This window comes from Cynoglossus semilaevis, chromosome 2 (genome assembly GCF_000523025.1).
Source record: "Cynoglossus semilaevis isolate Cse_v1.0 chromosome 2, Cse_v1.0, whole genome shotgun sequence".
NCBI classification, from domain to species: Eukaryota; Metazoa; Chordata; class Actinopteri; order Pleuronectiformes; family Cynoglossidae; genus Cynoglossus; species Cynoglossus semilaevis.
Window position 1 is genome coordinate 353,404 of NC_024308.1, and position 12,800 is coordinate 366,203.

Below are 12,800 nucleotides of genomic sequence, written 5' to 3' on the forward strand. Positions count from 1 at the left end.
CCCAGTTTGATTGGATCGTCAGTCAGAGTCACAGCCGCTGCTTCACCCGGGATTTCTGCTCTGTATTTGACCGCGAAATACTCGAATTCGGCGATTTTTAATTAATAAAAAGTCAAAAATGTGTCGAGTCAAACTGAAAATCCATCTTTAATCAGTGGAAAATATCAATATTTATTTTATGTGTTCGTTTCTTTTTTTCATGATGGCAGCTGAGTCACTGCCTCCTCTGACGTCACTGATTATATATATAAGATTAAACTACTGCGATTGTTGTGACGTCATAACCGAACCTCCATACTGTGTATATGTATATGCGTAACTACAGCACAGTTACACAGGATCAACACGTGACTGTTAGTGTAAACAGCTGTTCTTCAGAATGTTTTAGACACAAACCAAACCTCAGCTGTGACTGAACAGTGACGTCATTTACAGTGTTTCTGCTCAGTCACTGGAAGTGAACTGTTCTTCATCTAATGGAGCGTTAATACAGCAGGAACAGAACCATCTGTTTTAACCTGTGAAGCTGAGGCTCCACTGACTGACTGACTGGCTGACTGGCTGACTGGCTGACTGGCTGACTGGCTGACTGGCTGACTCACTGACTGACTGACTGACTGGCTGGCTGGCTGACTGGCTGACTGACTGACTGACTGGCTGACTGGCTGGCTGGCTGACTGGCTGACTGACTGGCTGACTGGCTGACTGGCTGGCTGGCTGACTGGCTGACTGACTGGCTGGCTGACTGACTGACTGACTGACTGACTGGCTGACTGGCTGGCTGGCTGACTGGCTGACTGACTGACTGACTGGCTCTGTGCAGTGAACAGTAAAAAGTCCAAGGTTCTGCTCATGGCTGATTTGTTTAAGCAGGAGCCGTGGTTTCCTGGTGCCTCAGTGGCTCCACCTGTTGTTCAGTGGGAGAAGAACACTGTTTCACACTCACTACAGTCAGGGTTGATTATGGATCTGCTGCCTGAGGAGCAGTTGGTGAAGTTCACAGTCTACACACGGCGCCGAGACATTTCTGACCTTTGACTGAGTTACTGTAAACTGAGACACAAAATGAGATTCTAGAAGATCAGGAGTGGAAAAGATTTTTATACTGTTTATTTGGAGCCGTCGTGGTGTTGGACCTTCATATGTTTCCTCGTCTCCAAATTCAAAATGTCCTCCAAATCACATGAACTAATATTTAGTGTCCCGTGGTCTCACTGTTTATTTATTTTCTTCTTATTTATTCATGCTCCGTGGACTGGCTTGGTATTGATTTGTACGTTCATGTAACTACGGTGACAAGTGTGACGTGACTGCAGGGGCCGCGGTGAACCACCAGCGCTAACGCTAACTCGATCACCACAGCTACTCAGAGCCAGCCGTCTGTTCTGATGTCAAACTCCTGTCGTCGTTTCCCTCTGAACTCTTTTATTACAACAGCCAGCGTACAGTTTCTAAACCAACAACGCTGATCCATTTACAACGCTACCTGCTCCGTTGAAAGATCTCTGGGTTGAACTTTGCCCTTCAGGCCGTTGTTGCCGGGGCAGTCGGAGTTGCTAAGCGGAGCTCAGGTCCACAGAGAACATCCTTCGGTGATGAAAGGCGTAGAATCATGGTGCTGTGATGATGGTAACCTCGTTTCAGTAAACACCGTCACAGCTCGCTGCTCTGTCAGATGTTTCTGGGCGCTGCTTCAGTTCCCTGTACATCATGAGTCAGAAGCTGCTGCAGGATCTGCAGATACAAAACTCTATAAGAAGAACAGCATGAACTGCAGTTACCGTGAACTGAATGTGGGGCCGAGGCTCTCCCAGACTGACTGACTGACTGACTGACTGGCTGACTGACTGGCTGACTGACTGACTGACTGACTGACTGACTGACTGACTGACTGACTGACTGACTGACTGACTGACTGACTGACTGACTGACTGACTGACTGACTGACTGACTGACTGACTGACTGACTGACTGACTGACTGACTGACTGACTGACTGACTGACTGACTGACTGACTGACTGACTGACTGACTGACTGACTGACTGACTGACTGACTGGCTGACTGACTGGCTGACTGACTGACTGACTGACTGGCTCTGTGCAGTGAACAGTAAAAAGTCCAAGGTTCTGCTCATGGCTGATTTGTTTAAGCAGGAGCCGTGGTTTCCTGGTGCCTCAGTGGCTCCACCTGTTGTTCAGTGGGAGAAGAACACTGTTTCACACTCACTACAGTCAGGGTTGATTATGGATCTGCTGCCTGAGGAGCAGTTGGTGAAGTTCACAGTCTACACACGGCGCCGAGACATTTCTGACCTTTGACTGAGTTACTGTAAACTGAGACACAAAATGAGATTCTAGAAGATCAGGAGTGGAAAAGATTTTTATACTGTTTATTTGGAGCCGTCGTGGTGTTGGACCTTCATATGTTTCCTCGTCTCCAAATTCAAAATGTCCTCCAAATCACATGAACTAATATTTAGTGTCCCGTGGTCTCACTGTTTATTTATTTTCTTCTTATTTATTCATGCTCCGTGGACTGGCTTGGTATTGATTTGTACGTTCATGTAACTACGGTGACAAGTGTGACGTGACTGCAGGGGCCGCGGTGAACCACCAGCGCTAACGCTAACTCGATCACCACAGCTGCTCAGAGCCAGCCGTCTGTTCTGATGTCAAACTCCTGTCGTCGTTTCCCTCTGAACTCTTTTATTACAACAGCCAGCGTACAGTTTCTAAACCAACAACGCTGATCCATTTACAACGCTACCTGCTCCGTTGAAAGATCTCTGGGTTGAACTTTGCCCTTCAGGCCGTTGTTGCCGGGGCAGTCGGAGTTGCTAAGCGGAGCTCAGGTCCACAGAGAACATCCTTCGGTGATGAAAGGCGTAGAATCATGGTGCTGTGATGATGGTAACCTCGTTTCAGTAAACACCGTCACAGCTCGCTGCTCTGTCAGATGTTTCTGGGCGCTGCTTCAGTTCCCTGTACATCATGAGTCAGAAGCTGCTGCAGGATCTGCAGATACAAAACTCTATAAGAAGAACAGCATGAACTGCAGTTACCGTGAACTGAATGTGCGGCCGAGGCTCTCCCAGAGATGGAGGGTGAGTTATGGAGCAGACTGTCTATAAGGTATGAGGTGTTGTTCAGAGGACTTCTGTCCAGTAAAAGGTCTGGACTCATTAAACCCACCAAGCTCTGACCTGGACCATCTGCTCAGACCCAGAATAGACAAGTGTCCTTCATGGAACCACGTACCACTGTCACCGTGGGAACAGGAAGGTCCGCTGAGCCCCGGTCCATTAGATCAGCTCCATTATCCATGTGTTTGGACAGAGACTGAATGACTAATGTTTCAGAGCAGTTCAGACCAGCGGTGTCTGGTTCAGACATGTTTAAATATGGAGCAAAAAAAAAAAGAAGAGATAATGAATGAAACCAGATACCAAGAACAGAACCACTGAGCCACCGCTCTGCCGCAGCCAGGTTAACATTCTTAGTAACTGGAGTAAAAGATTCAGCCAACATCAGCTGCAGCTGCTGTCACGCTGGTGTTTACAGTCAGTGTCAGTGCTGCTGTAGATGAACCACAGACCGACTGACCACAAATGTTTATTCTTCAAACTTCTGTTGATCTTTGAGTTTTTTTTACTGTTTTAAATGTTTCCTTTCTTGGGATTCTTTCTGATTCCCATCAGGCCTTTCTGCTCAAACCAGTGACCTGTGGTCAGGAAGATGATCTCTGTCTTTACAGACCACGTCTGTGGTTGTACAGGACAGACAGATCAGCAGGTCTTTAAAGACCCACTCTGGTTTTCTTCTGTTCTAATCCCTGGTTTTAGGGTTAGATGATGATGATGATGAAGTTAAACAATTTAACTTATTTATTCACTACATGAACCGAGTTACTGGGCTTCATCAAAGATCCTGAACTAAATATTAAAATAATAGTAATAATAATAATAATTGTTCTGTATTTATTTGGACGGTCATTTATTTCCTGTTTCTACGGTCGGTTCTGAACAGTTTCTTCTAAGCTAAGCTAAGCTAAGTTGAGCTAGTCTGGACGGAGCTTTCCACTGCAGCTGCGTTTACGTTGTGTCGGTGGAAAAGGAGCTGTCCAAGGTGCTGACCCTGGGTTTGCCACAGAGAAACTAACCTATGGGCACTGACCTTGTGGAGTTCAATGGTCACATGTTCATATGTGCTGTATATAGACAAACACATTTCTGATCCCAAACAGAAATGAACCTCAGGATCCACGGACACGGCTGGACACGGCTGGACACGGCTGGACCACCGTGAAACTACAGTCAGGTTGACCACTGTGTGTCTCTGCCACTTAAAGAAGACTGCCCCCTGTTGACATGATGTAGAAGTCCATTACTTGTAGATTGTTTTCTTTTTTACATTTGGCTCTAGGTATTTATTCAGATATACTTTTTTTTTTTCCAGAAACACGTGCGGCCGTCTGAGATTCCAGTCACGACTGAAGCCGTGTTTCTGTTTGAGCTGCGTTCTTTGACCCTGAGCCCTGGATGTTAAACCCTGTCCACGACTGTCAACACATCTACACACCTCTGTTTTTGCTGTAGTCTCAGACAACAGTCAGAGGCTGCAGCACTGAAGAGGAAGAATAAACCAAAACACCAGCGTTCCAGTCTGAAGCCAAGAAACGCTTTAATTTATTACTTTTCTCAGCTGCAGTTCATCTCTGAACGAAATATTACACCGTTAAAAAAACATCCAAAAAAGACAACCTGCTGAGGTGTTGTGTTTGTTCAGCAGTGAAAAGTTCCTGGAATCCTCGTCCCTTTTTATTGATGTCTCTACGACGGCTGCAGCTGCTCCTCCGTGATGATGGACAGGACGGAGAGAAGGTGAAGCACAGGGACTACAGTCAGGCTCCGTCTCTGTCATATATATACATATATATATATATATATATACATACATACATATATATGCATATATATATATATATTTCAGCTCAGCTGAAAACGGTCTGTTTCTAGAGTCAGTCAGCCTTGGATGTTGTTGTTGTTGTTGTTTACATTGACTCAGACAACGATGTGATAACTCACCGTTCTATTGCTTTTCTTTTATGCATGTGTGAGATTGACCTAAAATCAATGAACATACCAATGTTCACTGGAGGGTCAAAGGTCAGGTTCTGGATCCAATTGAGGAGAATAAATTAGAATTTTATTTCTGTCATTTCTGCTACATCTACATGTCCCACCATGAACCATAAAGACGACGTTTGTTCTTCAGTGTCAGGGATGAAGGGTTAAACACAGAGACCAACAGAACTGAAGGTTTCCTCCAAGACAAAAAGAACAAACGGTTCTGGAATTAGAACGCCAACTGCAGTTGAAGTAGCAGTTGAAGCTAGTTCCTGTTAGCTCTAGACTGTCCAACAAATGATAATGATCCTGATGACTGAGTCTGTTCTTCACACATGTCGACTTTGTTATGACCAAAATGATTAAATGTTGTTCTCCTCACACGTTGATAAAACCAGAGACCAAAGACTTGGACCAATACACTGCAGTCTTTGTCCTTTCCTGTTTTTAGACTTTCAAATTCATGAAGTATGTGCGTCTGACCTCGTGTGACCTTGTTTAGACCATGACTTGTCTCTCTGGAACTGTGGGGGTTTGATTTGTCTCGATAATTAACCCAAGATTACAGTCTGACTTACTGTAAAAACAGTCACAGAGAGAAAGTGAAAGAGAACAAGAAAAGTCTGTTTGGACAAATGGTTTTTATCTGGTGTTAACAAGGAGGTCTGTGTGTGTGTGTGTGTGTGTGTGTGTGGACTCAACAGATCAACAGATTAAAATAACAGACGGGCCAAGTCAGACGGTTCACCTCTTCATCCAACCGTCTTCTTCAGTCGGATGAAGAGAACGTCTTAGGGTTGGTAGTTAGGGTTGGTAGTTAGGGATAGTAGTTAGGGTTGGGTAGTTAGGGTTGGTAGTGGGTTGGTAGTTAGGGTTGGTAGTTAGAGTTGGTAGTTAGGGTTGGTAGTTAGGGTTGGTAGTTAGAGTTGGTAGTTAGGATTGGTAGTTAGGATTGGTAGTTTGGGATAGTAGTTAGGGGTGGTAGTTTGGGATAGTAGTTAGGGGTGGTAGTTTGGGATAGTAGTTAGGGGTGGTAGTTTGGGATAGTAGTTAGGGGTGGTAGTTTGGGATAGTAGTTAGGGGTGGTAGTTTGGGATAGTAGTTAGGGGTGGTAGTTTGGGATAGTAGTTAGGGGTGGTAGTTTGGGATAGTAGTTAGGGTTGGTAGTAGTTGTCCTCCTAGTGTCACTTCATCCTACAGTTTTCAGCTCCACATCCATGGTAATACACATGTGTGACCACAGGAGGCAGCAGCTCCAAACCAAACTGCAGACACAGTTTCAGCTCTGTGGCTCAGCGGGTACGGTCATCAGGTTAGATTCCCTCTCGATCCGTCACCGTCGTGATCCTGTCCCCGCACTCCCTTTTCAGCGACAGTGTAATTGAATAGAGTCAAGATCTATGAGAGCGTTTGTCTCCACTCGGCCGCTGTCCAAGTCGGACGTTTTATTAGGTTTTCTCTCTTTGATGAATTTAAGTCTGAAAGACAAATCTTCATCTCCAGAAGTGAGAGATTTAGGTGATGAAGATGAAGATGATGATGATGAAGATGATGATGATGATGAAGATGATGAAGATGATGATGAAGATGATGATGAAGATGATGATGAAGATGATGATGAAGATGATGAAGATCTAATGTCTAACACGACTAAACTGCCCTACAGTAACTGACAGGATGATCACTGACCCCGTCGTCTAATTAACCCCTCGTTGTCGTGGTTTATTGAGCAGCGTCGTGGCCTCTGGCGGTCGTTTCACTGATAAAGACTTTGTTTGGACTTCTGAACCTGACGCTGCGCTGAGTAAGAAGAGGACAGGAAGTGTCCGCTGTGATTCACTGTGATTCACTGTGATTCACTGCTGGACAGAGCAGAGTTGTGGTTCTGACCCGGTGGAGGTTCTTCATCTGCTCCCACAGTTTCAGCTCTATTGGAAAAGCCATCAGTTGTGGGAGAGTGAACGACACCTGGAGGAGAGTCAGTTCATGATGTGAACCAAACAACTGCAGCAGCTGTGATTGGTCACCTACGGGTTAGAGTTAGGGCCACGTCTGATAGTATGATTGACAGCTGGACCAACCAATAAGAACGTGTAAATCTTACCCAGCAGCCACTGCTGCAGTAGCTGCTCTCTCTCTCTCTCTCCCTCTCTCTCTCTCTCCCTCTCTCTCTCTTTATTGACTAAATCACAAATCTCAATCACATCCTAATGAGACAAACAGAAACTACAGACTGGAAGTGGAACTGGTGATTAAAAACTAATGTCCAACCTTTTTAAATAAAGATTGACTTCTAGAATAAACAGAAGCACTAATGGTTTATAATATATTTATATTTCCATCAGCTCTGATAAATGTCCTAAATGTTCAGTGGACACAGACATTTGTCCAACAGCAAGTATATTTAAAAAGAGAGTGCAGTACACATGCAGTACTGCAGGTACGTGGATGAATTCACTGACATTATATTGAAGGCAGTTACATGGCAACAACACATGTACGGACACGTACCATAAAGGAGGCCCTGCCCCTGATGTTGGTTTTCACACACGTCCTCGTCATCGTTTCACTTCATCAACTCATCAGTCACCGTTTCTCTGGGAAACTTCGACTGTGTCTAAGAGCCGACGAGGACTGAGGTATTTCTACAGGTAAATTCTCACAGTATTTCTACAGGTAAATACTCACAGTATTTCTACTCTTCTTCACCAACAGTCTTCTGATCCAGATGAACAGCTCCGTCCATTTCTTTCCTCACACCTTAAAGATCTGCTTCATCGTGGAAATGCAAATATAGTTGATGAGATTATTGACCTCAGAGCACGGAGTTAAAACCATCCATCAGTCAGAGTCAAGTGACTGATTATCAAAGAGTTGGAGCCAGTCGTGTAAAGGAGGAGGAGGAGGTGCTGCAACAACAGCAACAGCAACAGCAACAGCAACAGCAACAGCAACAACAAAAAAAACAACAAGAACAACGACAACAACAACAACAACAACAAGATCAACAAGAACAACAGCGACAACAAAAAAACAACAACAACAACAACAACAGCAACAACAAAAACAACAACAACAACAACAACAACAAAAACAACAACGACAACGACAACGACAACAACAACAACAACAACAAGATCAACAAGAACAACAGCGACAACAAAAAAACAACAACAACAACAACAACAACAAGATCAACAAGAACAACAGCGAAGAACAACAACGACAGCAACAACAACAGCAACAACAACGACAACGACAACGACAAGACAACGACAACAACAGCAACAGCAACAGCAACAGCAACAGCAACAACAATAACAACAACAACAACAACAACAGCAACAACAACAACAACGACAACAAAAAACAACAACAACAACAACAAGAACAACAACGACAGCAACAACAACAGCAACAACAACGACAACGACAACGACAAGACAACGACAACAACAGCAACAGCAACAGCAACAGCAACAGCAACAACAATAACAACAACAACAACAACAACAGCAACAGCAACAGTCCTGCTGCAGCTGTTCCACGGCGAGGATTTAAATCCTAGTTTTCTGTTAAATAAAAACCTAGTTTCATTTATAGAAGTCAGGAGACGGTGACTTAACAACAACAACAACAACAACAGCAACAGCAACAGTCCTGCTGCAGCTGTTCCACGGCGAGGATTTAAATCCTAGTTTTCTGTTAAATAAAAACCTAGTTTCATTTATAGAAGTCAGGAGACGGTGACTTTCTTCCACCATCATGAAGAAGGAGCGTTGCCATAGTAACGAACCAGGTTTGTGTTTCAGTGTTTACCTCTGCAGTAACTGGAGCTAATGACAAATAACGTCTAAATCCTTCAGACTCACGTTGAGATTCCAGCAAAGTTTGGTGACCTTTCTGGAATCTTGACGTTAAACGACACCAGGTCAGAAACAAGACAAACAGCATTTGACCTATAACCTTTCAAGGTGCCCCTTCCTGCCACCACCTGGTCCACACCAGTCTTAATGGTCGTGCCCATGGTATGGCGGCAGCTGCATTTTCCCAGCAGACCACAGGACACCGTGACCCTGGTTGTTCAGCTCACATTTATTGTTAAGAAGTGTTAAGAGTCCTGTTTCTGACCACGACGTCAGTCCAGACGTCTGGACTGACCACGACGTCAGTCCATACGTCTGGACTCGGACTCTGTCCATACGTCTGGGTCGTGCATTAGTAGCAGCATCAGGGAGGTAAAGTGGAGACATCCATCAGCAGTCGTATTAGTTTGGCTAAAGACGTGCTTTAACTCTGAGATGTCCTGGAGGAGCAGTCGTTCACAGTAAACAGACGTCTGTGTCTGTGAGCATAATGGTCCGGGCAAGGACGAGCTGAAGTCACGGAGACGGAGTCGTCCACTGACGCGTCCTCCAGACCAAAGACAGAACCATGAAATACAATGTTAGAAACTCTCATTAAATCATCAGGCGACAAATGCTAAACAATGCTAAACAATGCTAATGAAATGGTTTCTCTGCAGAGGCTAAAATGAAACAAAGCAGTAAAATCTGTTTGATGGAGATGTTTTGGCTTCTAAGTCTAAAGAATATATATATATATTTAATATATATATATATAACCCAGTATATATGGGATGATCTAAGTAGGTGAAGTATTTCTCAGCTGAGACATCTATCCTGCTTGGTCAAACACAAAGTTGTGTGATTGTTTATGTACTTTAGTACACTATTTTACTAAAGAATATATTATTACACAGTATTTTATTACACAGTATTATATTACACATCATTTTACGTCAATATGTGTCGACACCATGTTGATCTCCGCTCCGCCCTCAGCCCTGATGAATAATAGGACGATAAAGTCTTTAACGATCCAGTAGAATTGATCAGATGTTGACGCTGCGTCTGCTCAGCAATAAAGTCCTTCCCCGAGTGCTGAGCCAGAGTCAGGTGATCCAGTCAGGTGACGACTAACAGAATCACAGGTGCCACCTACGCAGCGCTGGTCCAGTGACTTCCTAATGGGATTTCTGTGACTCCTGATTGTTTTGTTGTTTTGATCAGAGCCCAGACTTCAGAGGAGTTCAAACCGTTCACCTGGTGTAACATCAAAGGCGTCACAAACAGCTGTTGTTCAGTTGTGGTCCAATCAGCTGTGGCAGCCATTTTGTTTTTTCTAGGTAAAACAAAGACATGATTCTTCTAGAAGTTTCGACCTGAACTAGAGAAACTGCAGAGAGAAAGTTTTTAAAGTTTTTGTTTCATAACAATCAAAAAGGAAGATTTACTGACTAAAAACTGACAGTGAGTCTTGACATAAAAGAAGACCAGAGTCGTCCGTCCTTCGTCTTCACGTCCCAGCTGACGTCAACAGATGTTTGAACCTTCTACGAACTGTAACAGGAACAAGTGGAACTCGTTAGACAGTTTCATTAAAAACGACTAATGAAGTCAATGAATCCACAAATTACTGTACGCAACGTTTGTTGGCTGAGCCAGCCACCCACAACAACAGACTGAACCACACTGAACCACAACAACAGACTGAACCCCAGACTGAACCACAACAACAGACTGAACCACAGAAAGAACCACAACAACAACAGACTGAACCACAGACTGAACCACAGACTGAACCACAACAACAGACTGAACCACACTGAACCACAACAACAGACTGAACCCCAGACTGAACCACAACAACAGACTGAACCCCAGACTGAACCACAACAACAGACAGAACTACAGACTTAACTACAACAACAAGAGACTGAACTACAGACTGAACCACAACAACAGACTGAACCAGACTGAACCACAACAACAGACAGAACTACAGACTTAACTACAACAACAAGAGACTGAACTACAGACTGAACCACAACAACAGACTGAACCACAGACTGAACCACAGTCACAGCTCAACTGTGTAACCTATGGACGTTTGTGTTGTATGTGTTTAAACAGTTGACGAACATCAAATCCAACGAACATCAAAAAACAAAACAGCAACAAACAAACGAACCAGTTCAAGAGAAACAACGTGTAGACAGTGGACAGCTGAGAGGACCTGTCAACACTGGAGTCACTGGAGTCACTGCAGTCACTGGAGTCACTGGAGTCACTGCAGTCACTGGAGTCACTGGAGTCACTGCAGTCACTGGAGTCACTGGAGTCACTGCAGTCACTGGAGTCACTGCAGTCACTGGAGTCACTGCAGTCACTGGAGTCACTGCAGTCACTGGAGTCACTGCAGTCACTGCAGCAGTCTTACCTTTGTTTCTTTGAAGTCCTTCTCCTGAACTCTTCTCAACAGTAGAAGTGAATCCTGGATCTGGACACACCAACGGTCCAATGAGGTCACATGACCCACCTGCACCTGTCACATGTTCACCTCACCAATCACACACACCTGCTACGATTCAGTCACACACACACACACACAGAGAGAGAGAGAGAAAGTCGTGGACGAATGTCGTCGTCGTCTTTGTTTAGTTTAGTGAATGTTGGTGAAGGAGTTTTTTTTTTCTTTAAATCTAAATACGTTGTCAAATGACTGATATTTTAAAAATGTTTTTCTGCCATGAAAATAGAATAAGTTATAAATCAGTCAACTTTGTTCCATTTCTCCTAATTTAGTTTGAAATGACCAAAACAGAAAGAGCAGTGAACTACAAAGAGCGTTTATCAAAGCGTGCCCTTCATGTTGGACGGACTTCGTCGGACGACACGCGGTCGGTTGAAGGAGCGTTTATATTCTTGACACAATCTTTTTATAAACTAATTAAATTTCACTCCAAGTTTGGGATTAATGGAGCACGGATCACGGGGTCCGTCCCACACAGAGCCTTTATTGTCCTGTATGAAGCGATGTGTAAAGACCCTAAAAAACCCCCGCCCCAATGTTGGATCAATGCCCGCTCTGTTTGGCAAACGCTTCTGAATTAGTCAGGGTTTCAAGGGATTTGGAAAGTGGAAATCTGTGGATGTTACAAAAACTAGATGTGAACGACCTTACAGTAAAAAGGTCAAGGGTTTGATCCCTGGAACAAACTGATGACCTTTCAGTTTTCTCCAGGTGTGTTTCCTCACACAGTCCAAAAACGTGCAGATTAGAACAACTGATCGCTAGTCGACTGCGAACATTTGTATAAAATATTAAAAAAATTCACAAGTAGCAGGAGTGATTTCTTTCTTTTTTCTCTCTAAGAAAATCATACGTCATCACTTACATCATCGTCATCAAAAAACACTGGTTTAATTTCAAAATGAAAAACAAAAATGGTTTCACTAATTTACAAGTCAGTTTGAAGAATTTTACTCTGCTCACAACTTTGTCTAAATCACGGATGTAAAGAGTAGCTTTGTAAGGTGCTATGCTGCCCCCAGTGGCCGAAGCAGACATAATTCCATCGTCTTATTGTGTCGTCGGCCACACGGCTCCGTCTGAGACTTTATTTCCTAATATTTGTGAGATTCAACCGTTTAAAAAGAGATAAATTTTGATTTTCAGACCATCAACGACACTGGATACAAACACGGAACGAATGTTGACGACACGTCAGGTCACGTTTTTCATGAACTGTTGATAAAATAAACCACTCAGTGAGAACGTACTTTTCTGTCATCTTTATTCTGTTCTTTAGTTCAGTGTCTGTGGCCGCA